A 27365-nucleotide genomic window follows, 5' to 3' on the forward strand; every position below is an offset into this window, starting at 1 on the left:
CTAAGCCAAAGGGAAAAGTCAAGCTGGGAACTGCACAAGCCTGCCTCTCATTTTGTTCCTAAATAAGATCGCTAAAAGATGAATTCCTTGTGGGCTTCAACATCTTTACCCTAAAACAGTTCTATTGAATTTCACCCTGGCAATGTAAATTGACAGCTTATTTTCATGGGTGCCCAACAAAGGATAGACAGAACCCAAAGTCATCCCTCTGAGGCTCAGCTGAGACAAATGCCTATCTGATTGCTTCCTCTGCCCTATTGTTTACGTAAAAATGTAGATTCACTGAGCCAGACTAAGGCATAAGTGACATTCCTCTACCCTCCTCTCACATGTAAATTGTGTATTCAGTGAAAGGCTGATCAATCTCACACATAGATTGATTTCTCATGTCTCCCTAAAATGTATAAAACCAAGCTGTGGCCAGGCATGGTGGTTCACGTCTGTAATCCTAGCACCTTAGGAGGCCAAGTTGGGCAGATCACCTGAGGTCAGGAGCTCAAGACCAGCCTGGCCAACATGGCAAAATCCTGTCTTTACTAAATATACAAAAATTAGCTGGGCATGGTGGTGCACTCCCAGCTACTTGGGAGGCTGAGGCAGGAGAAATGCTTGAACCCGGGAGGCAGAGGCTGCAGTGAGTTGAGATCGCACCACTGCACTCCAGCCCGGGTGACAGAGTGAGACCCTGTCTCAAAAAACAAACAAACAAACAAACAAAAATAATAAAAACCTGTACCCTGACCACCTTGGGTACATGTCCTCAGGACCTCCTGAGGCTGTGTGTTAAGGCTGTATGTTAATGCTGTGTCCTTAACTTTGGCAAAATAAACTTTCTAAGTTGATTGAGCTCTGTCTTAGATACTTTTGGGTTCACACAGGAAAGAACCTTGCAGGGGAGAGGCTGCCTTCATCCTTCATGGGCCCAGCAAGGCCTGCATGAGCAGGCAGTGCTCAGCACACCGTGGGGAGCAGCTGAGGTTGTTCCTGTGATGCAGAAACAAGGAAGCAGGCTCACACCCAAGGGAGGGGGTTTTCCTCCTTTCCTTTCAGTTCAGAGAAGACAAGCCTTTCCATCTGTTGTACTCACTGCTGGATGTGCAGCATCAACAGTGCCTGGCACACGGAAGGTGCCCAATAAATGTTCACTATCAGCCGGGTGCGGCGGCTCACATCTGCAATCCCAGCACTTTGAGAGGCCGAGGTGGGCGGATCACCTGAGGACAGGAGTTTGAGATCAGCCAGGCCAACATGGTGAAACCGGGTTGTCTCTACTAAAAATACAAAAATTAGCCGGGTGTGGTGGCTCATGTCTATAATCCCAGTTACTGGGGAGGCTGAGGCACGAGACTCGCTTGAACCAGGGAGGCAGAGGTTGCAGTGAGCCGAGATTTCGCCACTGCACTCCAGCCTGGGCGACAGAGCGAGACTGTGTCTATAATAAATAAATAAATAAATAAATAAATAAATAAAGCTCACTGTCAGGAGGGATGGGCAGAGCATGTGGCTCACACAAAGGCAGCTGAGAAAAGGCGGCCAGGGAGGCAGGAAAGAAACTTTGTGATTCAGAATCAAGTATTTCAAGGAGGAATTTATGGTCTGGGGAGGTCAAGGAAGATAAAACCCAAGAAGCATCCACTGAACTTTATAACCTAGGCTCCTTCTCCCAGTTTATTCCACTGAAGCCCTCACAGCTCCGCCAGCCCACAAGGACAGGAAACACCTTATATTCATGTAGCATCATATTTAGAAGCGCGAAGGGTGCACACGAAAAACAGAAGACACAGCTTCCTTGAAGCCTCCAGTCCAGTCAAGAAGATCCTATTATTTACAAGAATAAACAACTCACAGTGTTACGAAACTCCATTTTTGGTTTCTGTAGATGTCCCCTGGATCACTTCCCCAGAGTCCCACAACTTGATAATGGAAGAACAAAATGAGTAGGTATGCAGACCTTGTCTCTCTACTCATTAATTTTTGTGGTAGGAGTTGCTCAATGTTTGCCAAGAGAGTTGCTGGTGGTAGCCTAAATACAACTGCAAATTTGCAAAATAAGTGTTGCTGCAAGGAAGAAGGCATCCTAACTGTATAATCATTTTATTTAAAAAATGGTATTATAATAGCAGAGACAAAAGATTGGGGAAATGCTGGTAGTCATAATTAAGATTTGTTTCTTTAATAGGTTAAATACAAGGGCTCCCCACATGCAAAGAACTGTTAATGAAACAAGTATTTTCTTTCTTTTTTTTCTTTTTTTTTTTGAGATGGAGTCTCGCTCTGTCACCCAGGCTGGAATGCAGTGGCGCAATCTCGGCTCACTGCAAGCTCCGCCTCCCAGGTTCATGCCATTCTCCTGCCTCAGCCTCTCCGAGTAGCTGGGACTACAGGCGCCCGCCACCACGCCCGGCTAATTTTTTTTTTTTTTGTATTTTTTAGTAGAGACAGGGTTTCACCGTGGTCTCGATCTCCTGACCTCGTGATTCGCCCGCCTCGGCCTCCCAAAGTGCTGGGATTACAAGCGTGAGCCACCGCGCCCGGCACTTTCTTTTTTTTCTTGAGACAGGGTCTTGCTCTGTCATCAGACTGGAGTGCAGGTAGTGCAGTGATGGTTCACTGAAGCCTCAACCTCTCAGGCTCAAGCCATCCTCCCACCTAAGCCTCCTGAGTAGCTTGGGACCACCACAGGCATGCACCACCATGCCCATCTAATTTCTTTTCTTTTTTTGTAAAGATGGGGGTCTCACTATGCTACCCAGGCTGTATTTTCTGAACTTCTGGGCTCAAGCAATCCTCCTGCCTTGGACTCCCAGTGTGTTGGGATTACAGGCCTGAGCCACCACACCTGGCCAAAACAAATATTTTCAATGAAAGCAAATGGTGGTCCCTTCTCCACCCCTTTCTAAACAATTCAGTCCTAAAGCCACAAGGTGGAGCTGAGTAAGGTAGGACTCCGTGGTGGGGAATGGCAGGTAGCGTCTCTTATGACATGAGACCCTGTCTATAAAGAAAAAAGAAAGGCCGGGTGGGGTGGCTCACGCCTGTAATCCCAGCACTTTGGGAGGCTGAGGCCAGGAGTTCAAGACCAGACTGGCCAACATGGCAAAACCCTGTCTCTACTAAAAATACAAAAATTAGCCAGGTGTGGAGGCGCACGCCTGTAATTCCAGCTACTCAGGAGGCTGAGACAGGAGAATCTCTTGAACTCAGAAGGTGGAGGCTGCAGTGAGCCAAGATCGCACCACTGCACTCCAGCCTGGGTGACAGAGCAAGACTGAATCTCAAAAAAAAGAAAAAAAAAAAAAAGAAGAAAATAAAAAATAAAAAAGATGAATAATGAGATATAAAAAAGATTTTCTTTAGTACCATTCTTGAAATATTTTGTCACTTCACAATTATTTTAAAATAAAAAAAATAGGCTGGGCATAGTGGCTCGCGCCTGTAATCCCAGCACTTTGGGAGGCCGAGGCAGGCAGATCATGAGGTCAGGAGATGGAGACCATCCTGGCTAGCACGGTGAAACTCTGTCTCTACTAAATAATAAAAAAAACTAGCTGGGCGTGGTGGCGGGTGCTGAGGCAAGAGAATGGCGTGAACCTGGGAGCCGGAGCTTGCAGTGAGCCGAGATCATGCCACTGCACCCCAGCCTGGGCGATAGAGCGAGACTCTGTCTCAAAAAAACAAAACAACAACAACAAAAAAATAAGAAACTATAGAAAAATTACGGATAAACAAAATGTGGTATATACATACAGTAGAATATTCTTCAGCCTTAAAAAGGAAGGAAATTCTGATGCATGCTACAACATGGGTGAACCCTGAGCACGTTATGCAAACTGAAATAAGTCAGACACAAGTGACAAATATTGTATGATTCCATTTCTACAAGGCACCCACAACGGACAGAAGAACAGAGATGGAAAGTTGAATGGTGGTGACCACAGGCTGGGTCCAGGAGATGGGGTGGGGAATGGGGAGTTATCGTGTAATGGGCAGAGAGTTTCAGTTTGGGAAGATGAAGAGAGTTCTGGAAATGGAGGGTGGCGATGGTTGCACAACAATGTGAATGTACTTAATGCCACAGAACTGTACACTTAAAAATGATTAAAATGGTAAACTGTATGTTGTATATTTTTAACCATAATAAAAATTTTAAATTAAAATGTTAAAAATCAAGTTGTGATTGTTAAGAAACATTCAGATTACGGCCAAGTGTGGTGGCTCATGCCTGGAATCTCAGCACTTTGGGACGCTGAGGCGGTAGGATCCCTTGAGTCCAGCAGTGCGAGACCCCCATCTCTACAAAAAATAAAAACTAAAAAAATTAGCCGGCATGGTGGCGCACGCCTGTAATCCCAGCTACTCAGGAGGCTGAGACAGGAGGATTGCTTGAGCCCAGGAGGTCGAGACTGCTGTGAGCCACGATTGCACCACTGCACTCCAGCCTGGGGGACAGTGAGACATTCTCTCAAAAAAAAAGAAACATTCACATTAAATGTTTAGTTTCAAATTGTTGGTGTGAAAAGCAACAATTTTTCAATGTGTTGCTGAAAAGCACCACACCAGACTCAGTGTGTGTCTTCAGTATCAAATATTCTAGCCCCAGGGTCCCTGTTCCAGCTCCACAGGAAGGCGCTTATCTTGGGAAAGGAAGGTTTTATGTGGGTGCTTCACACAGGCCAAACTGGATTTTTTTTTTTTTTTTTTTTTTTTTTTTTGAGATGGAGTCTCACTCTGTCGCCCAGGCTGGAGTGCAGCGGCGCAATCTCCGCTCATTGCAACCTCCACCTACCGGGTTCAAGCAATTCTCCTGCCACAGCCTCCTGAGTAGCTGGGACTACAGGTGCCCACCACCACGCCTGGCTAAGTTTTGTATTTTTAGTAGAGGCAGGGTTTCACCATATTGGCCAGGCTGGTCTCAAACTCCTGACTTTGTGATATGCCCGCCTTGGCCACCCAAAGTGCTGGGATTACAGGTGTGAGCCACCGCACCCAGCCCAAACATAAGCTTTATGACTCTGAAAATTTGGGAATAACTCTGTCTGCCCAGCATGACTGTGAATGTCCATTCTTAGAGAGTTCTAGAATATTTGAGAGCCTCATTCTTCAAAGTAAATCTGCTTTCAGTTACTTAGCCAAATAAAGCAACCCAACCAAGTGGCAAAAGTCCAAGTTATGACTGCTATGGGCAAGAAAGGCCAACCTTTCTGTTTCACAGTTTTCTTGGCCTGTAAAACTAGAGCACACGTGTTTGCTTATTTAGTACAGAGTTTCTGCAACGGGTCCATCAGGCCAAATTCCTGTAACCACAAAACATGATGCACGAAATCTACATGCAGGTTGAATGTATGATACTGCCAACAGTAAACGCTGAGTCATCGGTTCCATGGTTAGTCCTAATGATAAACCAGGCAGTTACTTTAATGATGTTTAGCTACTTCTGGCACTGCACAGCTCAACCAATGGCCTGACCCACAAGCCTACTTCAAGGTCACCATGAGCACCACTCCCTGGTTGGAGAGACTGGGGGCTCCACATATCTCCATCACTGGGAGAGAACTTGCCAGAGTGATAACGACCTAGAGACACCACCTGCATACACAGAAGACATGCTGAACTAATAACAAAGTATGCCAACTCTTTGGGCCTCAGTTTCTTTCTTTTCTTTTTTTTTTTTTTTTTGAGATGGAGTTTCGCTCTTGTTGCCCAGGCTGGGGTGCAATGGCACAATCTTGGCTCACAGCAACCTCCGCCTCACGGGTTCAAGCGATTCTCCTGCCTCAGCCTCCCGAGTAGCTGGGATTACAGGCATGCGCCACCACGCCTGGCTAATTTTGTATTTTTAGTAGAGATGGGTTTTCTCCATGTTGGTCAGGCTGATCTCAAACTCGCCAACTCAGGTGATCCACCTGCCTCAGCCTCCCAAAGTGCTGAAATTACAGGTATGAGCCACCGTGCCTGGCCTTTTCTTTTTTTGAGACAGGGTCTCACTCTGTCACCCAGGCTGGGGTGCAGTGGCACAATCACGGCTTACTGCAGCCTTGACCTCCTGGGATCAAGCGATCCTCCTACCTCAGCTTCCTCAGTAGCTGCTACTACAGGTACACTGCACCATGCCTGGCTAACTTTTGTATTTTTTGGTAGAGACAAGGTTTCACCATCTTGCCTAAGGCTGGTCTTGAACTCTTGAGCTCAAGTGATCCTCCTGCCTTGGACTCCCCAAAGTGCTGGGGTTACAGGGGTGAGCCACTGCGCCCAGCAAGGGCCTCAGTTTCTTCATGTCAAATGCCACATGTACAGGACAGACATTTTGTTAGCACCTTCTGGTTCTATCATTTTCATCATCTGTAACTAAACAATAATTTATGAGTTAATGATGTTATTGATTTTTACGTTTTTGGTTTTTAAAATAAATTCCTAGCCAGGCACAGTGGCTCATGCCTATAATCCCAGCACTTTGAGAGGCCAAGGTGGGTGGATCGCTTGAACTCAGGAGTTCAAGACCAGCCTGAGCAAAATGGTAAGACCTTGTCTTTATTAAAAATACAAAAAAATAGCCAGGCATGGTGGTACACACCTATGGTCCCAGGAACTTGGGAGGTAGGAGTATCGCTTCAGCCTTCGGGGTGGAGGTTGCAGTGAGCCGAGATGGAGCCACTGCACTCCAGCCTGGGTGACAGAGAGAGACCTTGTCTCAAGAAAAAAAATAAATCCTTTGTTAGAGATGTGTGTTTCTTTCTTTTTTGAGACAGAGATTTACTCTGCCATCCAGGCTGGAGTGCAGCAGTGCACTCTTGGCTCACTGTAACCTCCACCTCCTTGGTTCAAGCGATTCTCCCGCCTCACCCTCCCAAGTAGCTGGGATTACAGGTGTGTGCCACCGCACCTGGCTAATTTTCGTATTTTTATTATGAATGGGGTTTCACTATGTTGGCCAGGCTGGTCTCGAACTCCTGACCTTAAGTGATCCACCTGCCTCAGCCTCCCAAAGTGCTGGCATTACAGTCTCACGTGAGCCACTGCACCCTGTCTATGTTTCTTTAATTGAGAATAAAATTACCTTCAGTTGGTTGGTGCTTAGAATTACTGGTCTCCGAATCATACACTGGTTCAGAATTACACTTGCCCTGCTCTGAAGAAGAATGCCACCTGAGAGCACAAATGTATAAAAAGAAATGTACATAATAAAGCCATCACAGAAGCAGATATGATGGGACAGATATAATAACAGATGCCCTTTAAACTTGATCCTCTCATGCTAGGCCTAAAATAAAAGAGTTAGATTTAGTGTGTGTATATATGGGTTACGTTTCGGAATACATGAAATTGGTCTAAATCTAAATAAAAATGAGCTGAGCTCTGCCTAGGTTCATTTACATTCATCTATCAACAGCCTTGCAGAGATGGTTATGTAAGTGCTACGGGATGGTTCCAGCACTTGTTTCAAAGGGTCTTTCAGTCCATTCAGGCTGCATCCAAAAATAGTTGAGGCTGGGCCCTATTCTGTACTGCCTACAGCTTCACAAACTGAAAACCACCATATCAGACGTGGTTATGACCTACCTTGCTCGGCTTTCTGGGTTAGATCCTCTGAAATTTCATTTTATGAGTATTCCTGATTACCAAATGTTCAGAACTCAGCCCCTGCCCCACAAATTCTTTATGACATTGCATAAAACCAGTGACAGTGCCACATCCAGGCAGGATGAGGACCACACACTCCTAACTATGGAGACAGGAATGCTGGCAGTGTTACTTTTGAGGTCACTGTTGGCCAAGATAATTGCTTCACTAGGCAAAGGCAAACCTCCTTAAGTGAGTTTCCTGAGAGGACTCAGAGAGGAAGGCCACAGGTGCTCCAGGAGGGAGGATGCACCATCAGGGACCTTGGACAATGACACCAAGACAGTGAGAAGCCTCTGGGGACCATTCTACAGGGGTCTTCTTCCCTGGCTGTGCAGCTGACAGGCCCCGGAAGCAGAGTCCCTGGGCTCTCCCTGGCAGCTCTCGGTGCATTTCCAGGGGAACGGCTTGGCAGCCCCGAGCTGGGTGGTGCGCTCCATCTATTTCTATGGTACCTATCACCATGGTACCTACTTGCTCTGAAAAACACAGCTAAAAACAGAACAAAAAGAAAAGGAGCACAGTCCGCTTCCCTGCAGTCACCTTCTGCAGCTGTTGTTATGCCTCAAGATTGCTCTCATGGGCCTCTTCCATTCTGAGTTTCCATGTTTTTGTTGTATGTGACCTTCAAAAACAAGAGGCTTACTATCCGCATCAGCCTCGTCTTGGGGACAATGTGTGTGGCCTGAGGTTTCAAAAATGTCCCACTCGTCTTGCTGCAGGTGTACATTCCTCCGGGGGACACATTCACCCAGGAAGCAGCTCCTCCCAGGGCTTGCTCAGAGCCCCATATCAGATGTTTTCGGGAAAGGGGAAAAAGTGGGAGTGGAGGATGACTGTGACGTTAGTGGGCATGACTGTGACGTTAGTGGGCATAGATGCCCCGAGGAGGGACCTGCGCTTATTCCAACAAAGAGGATCCTAAGCTTTCTCAGGAACATGCTGGAAATTGTGCTCAGGGAAAGATCCACAAGGCCAAATCACTTCTCCAAAGGTTTTCTTTAACTCAACAATTATCCTTCACAGCAGTGCTCAGCCCAGCCATGGTAGTCAGACAGAACTTGAGTTCAAATCCCAACTCAGCCACTTGCCAGCCATGTGAGATTAGTGGGCAACCTCTCGAAGGTTAAATATACTCATTTTTAAAATGGGGCATGGGCCAGGCATGGTGGTACACGCCTTAATTCCAGCATTTTGGGAGGCTGAGGAGGGTGGATGGCTTGACCTCAGGAGTTTGAGACAAGCCTGAGCAACATGATGAGACTCTGTCTCTACAAAAAAATACAAAAATTAGCCAGGCATGGTGGTGCAGAGCTGTGGTCCCAGCTACTCCGGAGACTCATGCGGGAGGATTGCTTGAGCCTCAGAGGTCAAGGCTGCTGTGAGCCATGATCAGGTCACCGCACTCCAGCCTGGGCAACAAGGTGAAAGCCCGTCTCCAAAAATAAAAAAGAAAATTAAAGAGGGAAAAGGAAATGGGGATGAGTGTATAGACCTTACAGGGACAAGCCCCTTGCTGTGACCTCGGCCTCCATGGTCATTTCTTGGCTTTCCCATCTACAAAATGGGGAGGATAATGGCACCTGCTTCAAAGAAGCTTTGGGATGGTTCCAGGAGATGATGTATGTAAAGTGCTGAGACAGCACCAGGTACGCTGCAAGCGCTCAATAACTGCTGGAGATGCAGGTGGGAGGAGGAGGAGGAGTGGGATGGTGGTGACAGTCGGGACAAGGATGCTCTGTGGGTACTGTTTGTGACAACCCCGTCTTGGTTCTCCTAGGCGTGACTTCCTGTCCTCAGTCCTGGTGGAGCAGGTACAAATGGGGCCTCAACTCACGAGTGGACCCCTCCCTCCAGACTCCCAGATGCATTCATCAGTGTCTCTGGGCATAGTGGATGTAGCTGAGGATAAGCTCAGGCTGCGAGGTGGGTACACCATGCAGAAGGGTCATCAGCCCAGGTGCTCGATGTGATACACAGGACAAAGGAATTCTCATGTCCTAGAGAAAACCCCAATGTGGTTACCTACTTGTCAGCTTTGGAGTCAACAGCCCTGAGGACTCAAGTCCCCTTTTGACAGAGTGGCTCTGGACAAGTCACTTGCCTTTCCTTCTCCATCTGTGAAATGGGGCAAAGATGGAGGTTGGGAGCATTAAAAGAGAAAATGTAGGAAAAGCCTCCAGCCTAGAGTCAGCGCATAGTGGGCTCTTAGCAGCTGTGGGCTCCCTTCTTTTCTAACCCCCCACGCTGAACATTTTAAGGCTGAGTAAATACTCCATTTAATGAATAAAGTATTAGGCTCTATAATAGGAGGAAACAGGCTCATTTCCTGAATTTGCTAGTAATCCGGTAAATGCTGCACTAAAACTCCCAGACTCATACAAAGCCTGGGGCCCTGCAGGCTCCCCACAAGGCCCCTTCCAGCACCCCCAACTCCCTCCCAAATGCTCCATTTCTCACAACTCACTTTCAAGAACAAAGAATGCTCTGCTCTGGCCAAACAAATCTGTGGGCTACAATCATATACTGCTTGTGCCTTCCTGCCTTTTTATTTCACAAAAGCAACTTTCCTGTTGTGATCTTTGTGGCTGTCTCCCTGACAAACCCCACTTCCCATGAAAGCTCCCGATTTTCATTTGAGGGTCCATGTGCCTCCAAGGACAGAGCATGCCACTTAAGCTAAGCCAGTCAGCTCATTCCATCCCCCTGGTAGGCAGGGATTCCTGAGATCTAAGCTGGTCCAATCAGGATGACTCCCATGACTCCTTTTTTCTGATACACAGTCTCGCTCTGTTGCTAAGGCTGGAGTGCAGTAGTGCCATCTCGGCTCACTGCAACCTCTGCCTCCCGGGTTCAAGCAATTCTCTTGTCTCAGCCTCCTGAGTAGCTGGGACTACAGGCACCCGCCACCATGCCCGGCTAATTTTTGTATCTTTAGTAGAGACAAGGTTTCACCATATTGGTCAGGCCGGTCTCAAACTCCTGACCTAAGGTGATCCACCTGCCTCAGCCTCCCAAAGTCCTGGGAGCCACTGAGCCCAGCCCTGCTCTTCCTGTTTTGACCATTTATATAGTTATTTGATAAATGTTTGTTACCAAACGGCCAATAGAATCTCCTGAAACCAGAAACACCCTGTCCCAGGGACCCTCCCGCCCCGGCTGAGCAGTCTGAAAAGTACCAGGCTCTGGGCTGAATGCTTGACATATGTCATCTCATTTTCAGAAAATGGCTCATTGCATTTATGTTATTCTTGGACCCAAGGGCTGGCGGCATTTTTCCAAGGCTTGTGAGTAGAGACTGTTTGGATTGGAAGAGGAGATCTTATACAGAGGAACTAACGCAGAGAGCGGTGGCCCTTCATGGCTGCACAGAGCTGGATGGAAAGGGCAAGGCCTTTAGGTTTAATTCTTGACTCTACTTATTACGTGGATGATCTTGGGCAAGTTACTTTGCATATTTGTGTCTCCGTTTTTTCATGTGGCAAATGAAGATGGAATCCCAACACCTCTCTGGGTTACTGGAAGATTAAATCATGTTAGTCAAATACCCAGCACAATGTCTGGCACAGTCTTGCTCTTTCTCTACTATATTTCTCCTCTGCTGAACACTGACCAGTGGCTGGGCCGTCACAGGTATATGCCCCCCCATTCTCTGTGGATGACCATCAACCCTACCCAGGAGCTGAAGGGTGATATAGAGATTCAAGAAAACATTGGCCACCAGGTGGGAAGAAGTCTCCATCCCACTCCTTGCCAAACATAGATTTGCTGTCAGAAAGGCAGAGCGTGTGGAGAAACGGTGTAGACCAGGCCACTCGTTTCATTGCAAATCCACTGTATTTAGATTACACCACCTAAGCCTTTGTCCTCTTGTCTCTGCTCAGCAAGCCATGAACACTTCCAGATCTGACAGCCTGAGCAAACTGTTCCTCAGAACTGCCAAAACTGCCATTAGATCCTCTTTTTTTTTTTTTGAGAGGGAGTCTCTCTGTGTCACCCAGGCTGGAGTGCAGTAGCGCGATCTCGGCTCATTGCAACTTCCGCCTCTCCATTTCAAGTGATTCTCCTGCCTCAGCCTCCTGAGTAGTTGGGACTACAGGCATGCACCACCATACCGGCTAATGTGTGTGTGTGTGTGTGTGTGTGTGTGTGTGTGTGTGTGTGTGTGTTTAGTAGAGATGGGGTTTCACCATATTTCCCAGGCTGGTCTCGAACTCCTGACTTCAGGTGATCTGCCTGCCTCAGCCTCCCAAAGTGCTGGGATTACAGGCATGAGCCACCGTGCCCAGCTACAATTAGACTTTTGAGTGTTACCAAATAACCAGTACATGTTTGCTCAGGGGTTTGTCAGCAAAGGGCAATGTTATACCTCTTTAGGAAAATTCATTTGAGGTGCACTTTTCTGGGGCTTAGGTGGGGGCAGGGAGGCCTGAGGGACAGGAAGAGATAAGAAATCTTTGCATCTTATTACCCTCTTCTAACTTCCTCTTCTACTCAAAGAAGGAGGGAAAGCCCAGCATTTGGTCCACCCCAGAATAAGTCTTCTGTTACTGAAGAGTTTCATCTTTCTACTGGAAGCCGTGCAGTTTCTATTTGTGACAGGCAGTGTTCTCAAAGTGTAGCTCTCCAGGACCCTGGAGTGCTTGTCAAAAATGCAAATTTCTGGCACCATACTATTCCTACTGAATTAGACTCTGCATAAATGATTGTAAACCTTGGGTAGCAATTCAGACCACAAGTTCTAGAGTCAGATAAATATGGACTGAATGCCAAGCTCCAGCTCTACCACCTGTGATCCTTGAGCAGGTTAATTAACCACTCTGGCTGGGCACAATGGCTCATGCCTGTAATCCCAGCACTTTGAGAGGTGGAGGCAGATGGATCACCTGAGGTCAGGAGTTCAAGACCAGCCTGGTCAACATGGTGAAACCTCGTCTCTACTAAAAATACAAAAATTAGCCAGGCGTGATGCTGCATACCTCTAGTCCCAGCTACTGAAGAGGCTGAGGCACGAGAATCGCTTGAACCTGGGAGGCAGAGGTTGCAGTGGGCCGAGATCACGCCACTGCACTCCAGCCTAGGCAACACAGCGAGACTCTGTCTTAAAAAAAAAAAAAAAAAAGGCCGGGCGCAGTGGCTCACATCTGTAATCCCAGTACTTTGGGAGGCTGAGGCGGGCGGATCACCTGAGGTTGGGAGTTCAAGACCAACCTGACCAACATGGTGAAAGCCCATCTCTACTAAAAATACAAAGTTAGTTGGATACGGTGGTGCATGCCTGTAATCCCAGCTACTGGTGAGGCTGAGGCAGGATAATCGCTTGAACCCAGGAGGCGGAAGTTGCAGTGAGCCAAAATCTCACCATTGCACTCCAGTCTGGCAACAGAGTGAGACTCCATCTCAAAAAAAAAAAAAAAATTAACCTCTCTGAGTATCCATTGTATCACCTGTGTGAAGGTAATGCTGAACAGTCAAGGGATATGGAGCTCACGTGATTGTTCTAAGGATGAAATGAAATAATATTTGTTTAGCAGTGTTTGGCACATAGTAAATGTTCAATATATGATAACTCCCTTTTTTCTTTTCTTTTTTTTTTTTTTAGATGGCGTCTCGCTTTGTCACCCTGGCTGGAGTGAAGTGGTGCAATCTCAGCTCACTGCAACCTCTGCCTCCCAGGTTCAACCGATTCTCCTGCCTTAGCCTCCTGAGTAGCTGGAACTACCACACCTGGCTAATTTTTGTATTTTTAGTAGAGACAGGGATTCACCATGTTGGCCAGGCTGGTCTTGAACTCCTGGCCTCAAGTGATCCACGTGCCTCAGTCTCCCAAAGTGCTGGGATTACAGGTGTGAGCCACTGTGCCCAGCCTGGTAACTACTCTTTTTCTATAACATTTACACTCAAGAAAGTCGGAGCACCCTACAAGAAATAACAAACTCGGCCATCATGACCAGCCTTAAGAACTATCCACTGGTAGAAATTTTGACAAGTCTACAGACCAGCAATCAGACCTGAAGGTTTCCTGAGTCTCATGAAATCCTACAGGATTCACATCTGATCCTCAACAATAGCCCAGCCAGGAGAGGGCAGCAAGAGAAAGCCTGAGTCTAACTGTTGCTGTTTGAATCACAACCCCTAGGTGTTGTGGGCACTTTACTTGGGAATGTCCAGGTTGACAGTCATTTCAAAAGATGGCAGATCTGCTCGGTAGAGGTGTGGCAGCACAGATTATGAATGGGTGGTGACTGTTTATCAGGCTCTTCACTTTCATAAATTAGTTTCTGGTTTGTTTGTTTGCTTGTTTTGGAAACGGGGTCTCACTCTGTCACCCAGGCTGGAGTGCAATGGCGCGATCTAGGCTCACTCCAACTTCTGCCTCCCACATTCAAGAGATTCTCCCGCCTCAGCCTCTCCAGTAGCTGGGATTACAGGCATGTGCCATCATGCCCGGCTAATTTTTGTATTTTAGTACAGACGGGGTTTCACCATGTTGGCCAGGCTGCTCTTGAACTCCTGACTTTAGGTGATCCGCCAGCCTCAGCCTCCCAAAGTGCTGGGATTACAGGCTTGAGCCACTGCACCCAACCCATAAATTATTTTCTTTAGATAATCACTCAAGCATCACTATATTGTAGGAAACAACAAAATGTCATTGAGACATAGATTTTGGGAGACAGTTTAAATCAAACTGGCAAACTTTTTTGTAAGGTTTGTGAGCTAAGAATAGGTTTTACATTTTTAGGAGTTGTGAAGAAGGAGAAGGAGGAGGAGGAGGAGGAAAAGGAAGAGGAGAAACAACAGTATTGTGAAGGAAAAACAAAAACTTGAACCCTGGTTCACTCTGCCAGAAGGAAGAAAATGAAGCTGAAAGCTGAGTCATGCAAGAATCTGTCTTTCCTTTTGTTCCTAAGCAGATAGCTACAGATAGAGGGTTAAAGATCTCTGCAGGTAGCTACTCTATGTTTACCTTATCTTACGGAGAGTGCTGACTTACTATTCCCCCACCTGCTCCCTTTCTCTTGCAACATGTGGATTCAGTCATGTGACTACAGCCTCCCTGTTCCCCCTCCATCCTGCTTTCCCCCCTTTTAAATCCTGAAGTCCTCAAAATCATCTTTGGAGAAAGGCACAGACCCATCTCCTGGGCTTGCCCTTAACCTTGGCAAAAGAAACTTCTAAATCGATTGAGACCTGTCTCAGGTACTTTTTGGTTTACAGTGTGATGGTTAATTTTATGTGTCACCTTGATTGTATCACAGGGTGCACAGACATTTGGTTAAACTTCATTTTTTTTTAGACAAAGCCTCACTCTGTTGCCCAGGCTGGAGTGCAGTGGCACGATCTCGGCGCACTGCAACCTCTGCCTCCCGAGTTCAAGCTATTCTCCTGCCTCATCCACCCAAGTAGCTGGGATTATAGGCACGAGCCACCACATCCAGCTAATTTTTGTAATTTTAGTAGAGATGGGGTTTCACCATGTTGGCCAGACAGGTCTCGAACTTCTGACCTCAAGTGATCCACCTGCCTTGGCTTCCCAAAGTGCTGGGATTACAGGCATGAGCCACTGCGCCCGGCCTGGTTATTTCTGGGTATGTCTGAGAGGGTGTTTTGGGGTGAAATTAGCATTTGAATCAGTAGACTGAGTAAGGAGGATCACATCCTTACCAATGGCAGTGGTCATCATGCAGTCTATGGAGGACTTGAAGAGAACAAGAAGGAGGAGGAAGGGAGCATTTGCTTTCTGCCTGGCTGACTAAGCTGGGCCTTTTCCTGTCCCCGTACTGGGGTTTGCCCCATCAGCGCTCCTGGTCCTCAGGCCTTTGGACTCAGGCTGGAATTTAGTCCTTATCTCCAGCTTGCAGATGGCAGATCGTGGAACTTCTCAGCCTCCATAATCCTGTGAGCCAATTCTTTATACTAGATCTCTTTGTCTATATCTGTATCTCCTATTGGTTCTGTTTCTCTGGAGAACAATGACTAACAGAAACAGAGATGCATGTGTCGCAGAAGGCTAAAATATTTAAAATATCTGGTTCTTTACCTAAAAGTTTGTTGAGCTCCTGCTGAGGAGCTGATTTTTGGTTTAGCTCATGGTCTCGAAGGCCAATATAACTTAGATTCATGCACCATCTGATATGGTCTGGCTCTGTGTCCCCATCCAAATCTCATCTCGAATTGTAATCATCATCATCATCCTCATGATGAGGAAGGGACCATGTGTGAGATGACTGGGCCATAGGGGTAGTTTCCCTGTTCTCATGATAGTGAGTGAGTTCTCATGAGATCTGATGGCTTAAAAGTGTGACATTTCTCCCCTCCCTCTTGCTCACTCTCTCCTGCCACCTTGTGGAGGTGCTTAAGTCTCCTTTGCCTTCTGCAATGAATTTAAGTTTCCCGAGGCCTTCCCAGCCATATGGAACTGGGGATTAAGCCTCTTTCCTTTATAAATTACCCAGTCTCGAATACTTCTTTTTTTCTTTTTCTTTTCTTTCTTTTTTTTTTTTAGACAAAATTTCACTCTTGTTGCCCAGGCTGGAGTGCAATGGCGCAATCTCGGCTCACCGCAACCTCCGCCTCCTGGGTTCTCCTGCCTCAGCTTCCTGAGTAGCTGGGATTACAGGCATGAGCCACCACACTCGGCTAATTTTGTATTTTTAGTAGAGATGGGGTTTCTCCATGTTGGTCAGACTGGTCTCAAACTCCCGACCTCAGGTGATCCAACCACCTTCGCCTCCCAAAGTGCTGGGATTACAGGTGTGAGCCACCGCGCCCAGCTGCGTATTTCTTTATAGCAGTGTGAGAATGGTCTGATACCCCATGGTCTAGATAGGCAGGAGACACTACCTTAGTGCCCAGAACATTTATCTGGATCAACAAAAACCCTCAGGACCAGAAGAAGACAAAGGCAGGACCAAAGAGGAAAGTGTCAGGTCAATGTAACTCATGAGTATAGATGTAAAAACTCTAAACAGAGTATTAGCAAACTGAATCAGGCAGTGTCTTTTTGGGGCTCAGAAAATGATATCCCAAAGTTTGGTGCTTTGTCATGCTGAGTAGTTTGAACTGAAGGACATTGCGGGGCTCAGAAGCAAGATGTTACTGACCTTTTCCTGTCCCCATCTCTCCTGCTCCCCTCTCTCCCAAGGCAGGCCATAGAAACTAGAATTCCTCTTCCCTAAGGCAGGTGATAGAAACTAGAACCCCTCTCTCTCAAAGCCAGCCATAAAACCTAGAAATATTACTCTAACCTTCCCTTGCCTTTCTGTGTAAGAGCTGGCCATAAAGAAATTCTCAGGCCAAGCACGGTGTCTCATGCCTATGATCCCAGCACTTTGGGAGGCTAAGGCGTGAGGATCATGAGGTCAGGAGATCAAGACCATCCTGGCCAACACGGTGAAACCCCGTCTCTACTAAAATACAAAAAAAAAAAAAAGAAAAAAGAAAAATTAGCCAGGTGTGGTGGCGCATGCCTGTAGTCCCAGCCACTCAGGAGACTGAGGCAGGGGAATCACTTGAACCTGGGAGGTGGCTGCAGTGAGCGGAGATCGCGCCTCTGCATTCCAGCCTGGCAACAGAGAAAGACTCTGTCTCAAAAAAAAAAAAAAAAAAAAAAAAAGAAAGAAATTCTCTGCCCTTTCTGATAGTAGGCCATAAGACCCTTATTCCAAAAGAAGTCACACTCTACACTCCAGGTAAAAGAATGAGACACAGAGAGACCAAGAAGAATCTGAATAGGGCTGGGCATGGTAGCTTATGCCTGTAATCCTAGCAATTTGGGAACCTGGGGTGGGAGGACCCCTTTAGGCCAGGAGTTGGAGACCAGCCTGGACAATATAGTGAGACCATGTCTCTACGGAAAAAAAAAAAAATCTGAACAGACACGTTCTGCTGGGCCTTCTCCTCCCATCAGTCTATGAGCATTAGATCACTCTCTTTTGTCCAACCTTATTTCTACACAGCTGGCCATTTCTCAGCGAACCTAAGCATAAAAGTAGAGTTTTCCCTGAGGCTTGGGGGTCTGCATTTTTTTTTTTTTTTTTGAGACAAAGTTTCGCTTTTGTTGCCTAGGCTAGAGTGTAATGGCACAATATCAGCTCACCGCAACCTCCACCTCCCAGGTTCAAGCAATTCTCCTGCCTCAGCCTCCCCAGTACCTGAGATTACAGGCATGCACCACCATGCCTGGCTAATTTTGTATTTTTAGTAGAGATGGAGCTTCTCCTTCTTGGCCAGGCTGGTCTCAAACTCCTGACTTCAGGTAATCCACCTGCCTCAGCCTTCCAAAGTGCTGGGATTACAGGCACGAGCCACCATGCCTTTTTTTTTTTTTTTTTTTTGAGACAGAGTCTTGCTCTGTCGCCCAGGCTGTAGGGCAGTGGCGCATCTCGGCTCACTACAACCGCTTCCTCCCAGATTCAAGCAATTCTCCTGCCTCAGCCTCCTGAGTAGCTGGGATTACAGGCTCCTACCACCATGCCTGGTTAATTTTTATATTTTTAGTAGACAAGCGGTTTTCACCATGTTGGCCAGGCTGGTTTTGAACTCCTGACCTCAAGTGATCCGCCTGCCTTGGCCTCCCAAAGTGCTGGGATTACAGGTGTGAGCCATAGCGCCTGGCCTGGGTCTGAATTTCTAAAGGCTCTCGTGTCACATAAAACTTTCATTAAGAAAATCTGTTATGCTTTTCTCTTGTTAACTTGTCTTTTGTTTTAGGAGTATTGGCTTTGATGGGAAGGAAAGGTATCACACCTTTTCTTTTGCCCCTGTAGTATAAAAAATGCTAATGTGGCCGGGCGCGGTGGCTCAAGCCCGTAATCCCAGCACTTTGGGAGGCCGAGGCGGGCGGACCACAAGGTCAGGAGATCGAGACCATCCTGGCTAACATGGTGAAACCCCATCTCTACTAAAAATACAAAAATTAGCCGGGCGTAGTGGCGGGCGCCTGTAGTCCCAGCTACTCGGGAGGCTGAGGCAGGAGAATGGTGTGAACCCGGGAGGCGGATCTTGCAGTGAGCCGAGATTGCAGCACTGCACTCCAGCCTGGGCGACACAGCCAGACGCCAACTCAAAAAAAAAAAAAAAAAAAAAAATGCTAATGTATCCTAGCCAAGTTGGAATTACCCCAACAATCCAAGATTGGGTTACTATTAGAAAAGTGATTCACATAATTCATCATATTACCATATTAAAGGCAAAAAGATACTATCTCAAAAAATGCAGAAAAAAATATTAGTAGCATTTAATATCTGTCAATAATAAAAACTCAACTAATTTGAACTAGAAGTTGATAAAGAACATCTAGCAAGGTTAAAAACAAAAACAACAAAAGCCTATACCATACTTGTTTTTTTTTTTTAAATGAGGGGGAGTTTTGCTCTTGTTGCCCAGGCTGGAGTGCAGTGGCGCGGTCTCGGCTCGCCACAACCTCCGCCTCCCAGGTTCAAGTGATTCTCCTGCCTCAGCCTCCCGAGTAGCTGGGATTATAGGCATGCACCACCATGCCTGGCTAATTTTTGTATTTTTAGTAGAGACGGGGTTTCACCATATTGGCCAGGCTGGCCTCAAACTCCTGACCTCAGGTGATCCGCCCGCTTTGGCCTCCCAAAGTTCTGGGATTACAGGCATGAGCCACCGTGCCTGGCCTGCCTATACCATACTTAATGGTGAATGTTGAAAGCATCCCTGTGAAGATCAGGTACAAGGCCTAAGAACTCCCAATATCATCATATATACCAGCCTGTGTAGTAGAACAATAATAAGGAAGCAAATAAAAATGTGTAAGGCAGCAGGGCACAGTGACTCATGCCTGTAATCCCAGCACTTTGGGAGGCTGAGGCAGGAGGATTGCTTGATCTCAGGAGTTCTCAAGACCAGCCTAGGAAATACAGAGAAACCCTGTCTCTACAAAAAATTAAAAAATTAGCTGGGCATGGCAGTGGGCAGCTGTAGTCCCAGCTACTTCGGGAGGCTAGTGGGAGGACTGCTTGAGCCTGGGAGAGGGAGGTTGCAATGAGCAGAGATCACACCAATGCACTCCAGCCTGGGCTACAGAGTGAGATCCTGTCACAAAAAGAAAAAGAAAAAGAAAAAAATGTGTAAAGGCTTGGGAAGGAAGAAAAAACTTGCAGATATTATGATTGCATGGAAAACCCAACATTATCTACAAATAAATTATTAAAATTAGTGAGTTCAGGAAGGTTTCTGTATATAAAATCAATATGTAAAAGTCAACTGCACTTCTATACACCAGTAACAGTTAGAAATGTAATTGTCAGGCCGGGCATGGTGGCTCATGCCTGTAATCCCAGCACTTTGGGTGGCCAAGGCGGGTGGATCATCTGAGGTCAGGGGCTTGAGAGCAGCCTGGGCAACATTGCGAAACCCTGTCTCTACTAAAAATACAAAAATTAGCCGAACATGATGGCACATGCCTGTAGTCCCAGCTACTAGGGAGGCTGAGGCAGGAGAATCGCTTGAACCCGGGAAGCCGAGGTTGCAGTGAGCTGAGAGGGCGCCACGGCACTCCAACCTGGGTGACAGATGGAGACTCTATCCCAGAAAAAAAAAGAAATGTAATTTTGAATGATACCATCTATAATAGCATGAATAAATATCAATTACCCAGGAATAAATCTAACCAAATATGTGAAAAATCGTATATGGAAAATATGGTAAAACTTTACTTAAAGACATTAAAGAAGAACTAATAAATGGAGAGACAGCATGTTCACGACAGAAAGACGCAATGTTGTAAATATATCTGTTCTCCCTAAATTGTATATTCTAGGCAATTCCAATCAAAATCCTAACAGGTTTTTAAAAAGGAACTGAACACGCTGATTCCAAAACTTACAGGGAAGGATCAAGGGCCAAAAAATAACAAATCGCTTTTAAACAAGAGCAACAGACAGGTGTGTGTTGGGGTTGGGGGCTTGTCCTCTACCAGATATTAAGACATAGAAAACTATGGTAATTAAGATGGAGTAAAAGAGCTCCCACAACTCAACCCAAAAAACAAATGAATAGTCCAATTAAATGGGCAAAGGACTTGAATGGCCCTTTCTCCAAAGAAGCTATACAAATGGCCACTGAGCACATGAAAAGATGCTCAGCCTCATTACAGAACTGCAAATCAAAACCACAGTGAGATACCACTTGACACACATTAGGATGGCTATTATCAAAGACAAAAGCAAAATTAGAAAAGAAGTATCGGTGAGGACATGGAGTAATTGGAACCCTTGTACATTGCTGGTGTGATGGTAAAATGGTGTAGCCCTCTGTGAAAACAGTACGGTCGTTCCTCAAAAAATTAACATTGGGCTACAGGCGGTGGCTCATGCCTGTAATCCCAGCACTTTGGGAGGCTGAGACGGGAGAATTGCTTGAGGCCAGGAGTATAAGACTATCCTAGGAAACACAGTAAGACCCCCATCTCTAGAAACAATATATATAATTTTTAAAAATTAAACATTGAACTACCATGTAATCCAGTAATTCCACTTCTGGTATATACCCAAAAGAATGGGAAGCAGAGATTCGAACAGATATTTGTATACGAATGTCCATAGCAGTATTATCCACAATAGCCAAAAGGTGGAAGCAAATGTCCACTGATGGATGGATGAATAGATAAACAAATTTGGCATATACAGACAATGGAATATTATTCGGCCTTTAAAAAGAATGAAATTCTTTGTTGTTGTTGTTGTTGAGATGGAGTGTTGCTGTTGTCGCCCACACGGGAGTGCAGTGGCAAGATCTCGGCTCACTGCAACCTCCACCTCCCGGGTTCAAGCGATTCTCTTGCCTCAGCCCCCCAAGTAGCTGGGATTACAGATGCCTGCCACCACGCCCGGCTAACTTTTGTATTTTCAGTAGAGACGGGGGTTTCGCCATGTTGGCCAGGCTGGTCTCAAACTCCTGACCTCAGGTGATCTGCCCACCTCAGCCTTCCAAAGTGCTGGGATTACAGGCGTGAGCTACTGCACCCAGCCAAAAAAGAATGAAATTCTGATATATGCCATAACATGGATGTACCTTGGAGACACGAAAGACATTATAAGTAAAAGAAACTAGACACAAAAGGACTAATATTATATGATTCCAGTGATATGAGGGACCTGGAATGGTCAAATCCATAAAGATGGAAAGTAAAATGGTAGTTGCCAGAGGCTGGGGGAAGGGAGGGATGACTGTGGAGTTGCAGTTTGGGAAGATGAAAAAGTTCTGGCTGGGCACAGTGGCTCACGCCTGTAATCCTGGCACTCTGGGAGGCTGAGGCCAGCGGATCACCTGAGGTCAGGAGTTTGAGACCACCCTGGCCAACATGGCAAAACCCCATCTCTACTAAAATACAAAAATTAGCCAGGCATAGTGGCGGGTGCCTGTAATCCCAGCTACTTGAGAGGCTGAGGCAGGAGAATCGCTTGAACTCAGGAGGTGGAGACTGCAGTGAGCCGAGATCACGCCACTGCACTCCAGCCTGGGTAACAGAGCAAGACTCCGTCTCAAGAAAAAAAAAAGAAAAAGTTATGGGTCTCCCAAGTAGCTTGGACTACAGGCATGTACCACCATGCTAAGCTAATTGTTTTATTTTTTTGTAGAGATGAGATCTCACTATGTTGCCCTGCCTGGTCTTGAATTCCTAGGCTCAAGTGATCCTCCCACCTTCACCTTCCAATGTGCTGGAATTATAGGAGTGAGGTACCACACCCTGCCCATAGTAATAAATATTGGTCTACAATGAATTTTGGAAAAAAACGAAGTTCAACACAGGAAATTTGAGAGCTCAGGGAAAACAAGACAAAATAAAACCCATAGCCATGTCTAGAAACTTGATTTCTGACAGAGAGGGAATTGCAGACAAGTGAGTACAAAAGTAAAATTGGGGCCAGGTGCGGTGGCACACACCTGTAATCCCAACAGTTTGGGAGGCCAAGGTGGGCAGATCACCTGAGGTCAGGAGTTCAAGATCAGCCTGACCAACATGGAGAAACCCTGTCTCTACTAAAAGTACAAAATTAGCTGGGTGTGGTGGCACACCCTTGTAATCCCAGCTACTTGGGAGGCTGATGCAAGAGAATTACTTGAACCTCAGGCAGAGGTTGCAGTGAGCTGAGATCGTGCCATTGCACTCTAGCCTGGGCAACAAGAGCGAAACTCCGTCTGAAAATAAATAAAGTAAAATTGTAAGCTAATTATTAGTAACAAAAATCAAATCCAGGTAGATCAAATACTTAAATATGAAGTACGAAATACGAAGGATGAAATTAGAAACTTTTATAATAGGAAAGAATATCTCAAGTTGGTGGACACAGGAAGGGGAGCATCACACACCCGGGGCCTGTGGTGGGGTGAGGGAAGGGGGAAGGGATAGCATAGGAGATATACCTAATGTAAATGACGAGTTAATGGGTGCAGCACACCAACACGGCACATGTATACATATGTAACAAACCTGCATGTTGTGCACATATACCCTACAACTTGAAGTATAAGAAAAAAAAAAAGATGTTAGGCTTATAACCAACTATATCAGTAATGACAATGAATGTAAATGGAATAAAATTGCCCATAAAAAGACAAAAAAAAAAAAAGAGAGAATATCTCAAGTTGGGAAAGGTTTCCTAGAGAAGATAAATTTGACATCAAAATTAAGAACTTCTGTCCAAAAGTCACCATAAATAAAATGCAAAAGCATTCCCAAACTGCAAGTAGATATATGAGCATATAACACTGAGACAGGCATGATATTCTGTGTCTATAATCCTAGCATTTTGGAAGGCCAAGACAGGAAGATCACTTGAGGCCAGGAGTTCCAGACCAGCCTGGCCAACATGGTAAAACCTCGTCTCTACTAAAAATACCAAACTTGGCCGGGCGTGGTGGTATGTGGCTGTAATCCTAGCTACTTGGGAGGGTGAGGCAGGAGGCTTGCTTGAGCCGGGGAGGTTGAGGCTGCAGTAAGTCACGTTCTTGCCCCTGCACTCCAGCCTGAGCAACAAAGCGAGACCCTGTCACAAAAAGAAAAAAACATAAAACTGATATGGAATAATTACCATCCAGAACATATAAAGAACTCTTATTAATCAATAAGAAAAAGACCACCCATTCATTAAAAAAATGGGGGGAAAGATATAAACAGGCATTTACAGTACAGAAAAAAAAGTTGGTTTATAACTATGAAAAGATTATTCACTGTTAGCTGGGTGTGGTGGTGCACATCTGTGGTCCCAGCTACTTGGGAGGCTGAGGTGGTGAGATGGCTTGAGGCCAGGAGTTTGAGGCTGCGTGAGCTGTGACTGCACGACTGCACTCCAGCCTGGGTGACAGAATGAGACCCTGTCTCAAATAAAAATAAATAAGAAAAGATTCTTGGCCAGGCGCGGTGGCTCACACCTATAATCCCAGCACTTTGGGAGGCCAAGGAGGGTGAATCACAAGGTCAAGAGATCGAGACCATCCTGGCCCACATGGTGAAACCCCGTCTCTACTAAAAATACAAAAATTAGCTGGGCATGGTGGCTTGTGCCTGTAGTCCCAGCTACTCGGGAGGCTGAGGCAGGAGAATGGCTTGAACCCAGGAGGCGGAGGTTGCAGCTTGCTGAGATCACGCCACTGCACTCCAGCGTCCCGACAGAGCAAGACTCTTGTCTAAAAAAAAAAAAAGAAAAAAGGAAAAGATTCTTCACTTCAAGAGTAATTAAATACATGCAAATTATAACTATAATGAGACACACAGGCCACACTCGTGGGGTTGACAAAAATTAAAATCGACAAGAATGAGGTCAACCGAAACACTATTACTGACTTGTAGTGCAAGGGTTGATTGTTATACACCACTTTGAGGAAAACAATTCGCATTATCCCATACAGTGGAAACACCTTTAAACCTAGCAATTCCATTCTTAGTTATACACTCTAAAGAGTACATGCAATGTGGGAAAATCATACAATGTAATACTATACAGTGGTGAAAAATAAACTACGGCTACCTGCATCAACACAAACGAGGCTCAAAAACATCATGTTGAGGCCGGGCGCGGTGGCTTATGCCTGTAATCCCAGCACTTTGGGAGGCCAAGGCAGGTGGATCACCTGAGGTCAGGAGTTCGAGACCAGCCTGACCAATATGGAGAAACCCCCCTCTCTACTAAAAATTACAAAATTAGCTGGGCGTGGTGGCACATGCCTGTAATCTCAGCTACTAGGGAGGCTGAGGCAGGAGAATCGCTTGAACCTGGGAGGCAGAGGTTGCAGTGAGCTGAGATCGCACCATTGCACTCCAGCCTGGGCAACAAGAGTGAAATTTCGTCTCAGAAAAAAAAAAAAAAAAAAAAAAAAAAAAAAAAAAATCATGTTGAATAAAAGTCACAGAAATATAGCATATTCTTTTTTTTTTAATTTTTTATTTTGTAGTGAAGGGGTCTCCCTATATTGCCCAGGCTGGCCTTGAATTCCTAGGCTTCAGCAACCCTCCTGCCACAGCCTCTCAAAGTCCTGGGATTACAGGTGTCAGTCACCATACCCGGCTAGCATATTCTTATATACAGCATTAAAATAGGCTTCTGGGCTTTGCAAAACCAAACCATATAGTACTTAGAGGCTTAAGGGTATGTGTGTAAAGGAAAACTATAAAGAAAAGCATGAAATCTGTAATTTCCCTAGGGTAGAGACAGGAGAGCACACGACTGGGGAGAAGCACATATAGAAGCTTCTAAGAAACTGACTCTGATCTATTTCTTAACTTGGATCGTAGGGACACAGTTGTTTACTATTCTTTAAGTTGAACATATGGCTTATATGTATATAGATTTCACAATTTTTAAAAACTTAAGAAAAGATAAAAAGTGTGTAGATGATGGCTAAGGATGCAGGAATAGAACTGGGTCCCCTGAGGCTCAAGGCAGAGTCTAGGTGGATTGTCAGGCTTCTGACCCACTGGAGAATGCAAACCAAGAATGTGCTGAGAGCCCAGCCCCTTAACATTTGACTTTGTCTCTCTAGCATTTTTTTTTCTTTCAGATACTGTCTTTCCCCCAACCCAGAAGGGCTGCCAATCATGTGGCCTTACCTGTCCCATCAATAGTGCCATGTGACTTAGGCCAACTAACCAGAGTATTTCCACTCATCTGGCCTCGGTGGTTACTTAATACAGGGGGTGAGCAGAGGTCCCAAGTGAGTCCAGTCAGAGTCCTCCCTGTGTCTTCTGTTGGAACAACTCAGAATCTAAGAGGATTGCTAGACATAAATGCATTGTGAGCCTAGAGCTCCATGAAAATCGGCCTGAAAACCCATTAAAACCAGTAGAAAGGCAAGCAGAAAGAAGGGCTGGAGAGTCACAGGGGGCAAAGGGGGTGAGAAATAGACAAAGTCCTTATCCTGTCATTTAGGTATCTGGATCCAGCCTTTCCTGCTTCCCAGTTATATAGGCTAATACAATCCCCTTTCTGGATCTTTCTTTTATTTTTTGTTTTATTTTATTTTTTTGGTTTCAGATAGAGTCTCGCTCTGTCACACAGGTGGGAGTGCAGTGGTGTGATCATGGCTCATTGTGACCTCCATGCCTGTGCTCGAGTGATCCTCCCACTTCAGCCTCTCCGGTAGCTAAGACTACAGGCACATGCCACTACCCCCCCTGCCTGGCTAATATTTTTGCTGGTTTTTTTTTTTTTTTGGTAGAGATGGGGTTTCTCCATGTTGCCCAGGCTGGTCTTGAACTCCTCGGCTCAAGCAGTCCACCTGCCTCAGCCTCCCAAAGTGCTGGCATTGTAGGTGTGAGCCATCGTGCTGGGCCTGGATCTTTCTTAACATCAATTGCAATCAAGTGTCCTAAGTAACTCAGAACTCTGTACCAGGAGCAGGGTTTTGCAAATGACAGACCCCAATATCTGGAATTTGCTGTGTTGAGGTGGGTGTAAGATGGAGTCCCCCTTCCTTACTCAGGGGTGAGCAACACCTATCAAGTGATGCAAGGTAGCCAAAGCCTCTCCTGTTGAGCCCAGTGAGTCAGACCACATGCTCAATGAGGCTGGAAATTGGTAGGACTTGTTAAAAAAAAAAAAAAAGCCAGGTGCCTGGGGTGTGCTGCCCCTTCTTCAGCCTTCAGTAAGCTCTGTGAGAAAAAGATGCACTTTAGTCCCAATTGACCTTTCTGAAAGCAGGGAAGGAGAAAAGAAAGCCATGAGTTTCTCTTTCCGCCTGGGGCAAGTAATTCAACTGAGCTGAGAACCAGAAAATCATATTTCAGGATTGCAAAAGTCAGATTCCCTGCCCCAGGCTAGGAGCACAGGTAAAGGCTAGGAGAAGGAAGACACAGTGTGAGAGGGGACAGAAACCGGAAGAAGCAGTTTCCCCTGGCTCCCTGCTAGCCGTTCCTGCCCTGCGTTCCCTGCCCGGCCAAACCGCAAACAGCCTGAAGGAAAGGGCCAGACAGACCGGCCTCATCCCTCTGGCCCAGGCCCAGTGTGTTGGGGCGGAGGCCAGAAGGCTGCAGTCTGAAGGAAGACTCTGGGAGAACAGGGTATAGAGGGGGCAGGTGTAGCGAGGACAAGGTCCAGATTCTACAGCATGACTTGACATGAGTTTCTTGCTCCAGTTGGCAGCTCACAGAGCTATCAGAAAATGGACTAAGGTCCTGGCATGGTGGCTTACGCCTGTAATCCCAGCACTTTGGAAAGCTGAGGCAGGATTGCTTGAGGCCAGGAGTTCAAGACCAGTGTGGGCAACACAGCAAGATCCTGTCT

General features: G+C 46.2%; 1 protein-coding gene across 5 annotated transcripts in view; it reads right to left on the minus strand.

The window, feature by feature from the left end:
- The window catches only part of DGLUCY (D-glutamate cyclase), a 157911-nt gene that overhangs the window by 68478 nt on the left and 62068 nt on the right, over nucleotides 1-27365 (minus strand). The gene's annotated exons all lie outside the window — the stretch shown is intronic.

The sequence above is a fragment of the Nomascus leucogenys genome, chromosome 22a (assembly GCF_006542625.1).
Source record: "Nomascus leucogenys isolate Asia chromosome 22a, Asia_NLE_v1, whole genome shotgun sequence".
Lineage (NCBI taxonomy): Eukaryota > Metazoa > Chordata > Mammalia > Primates > Hylobatidae > Nomascus > Nomascus leucogenys.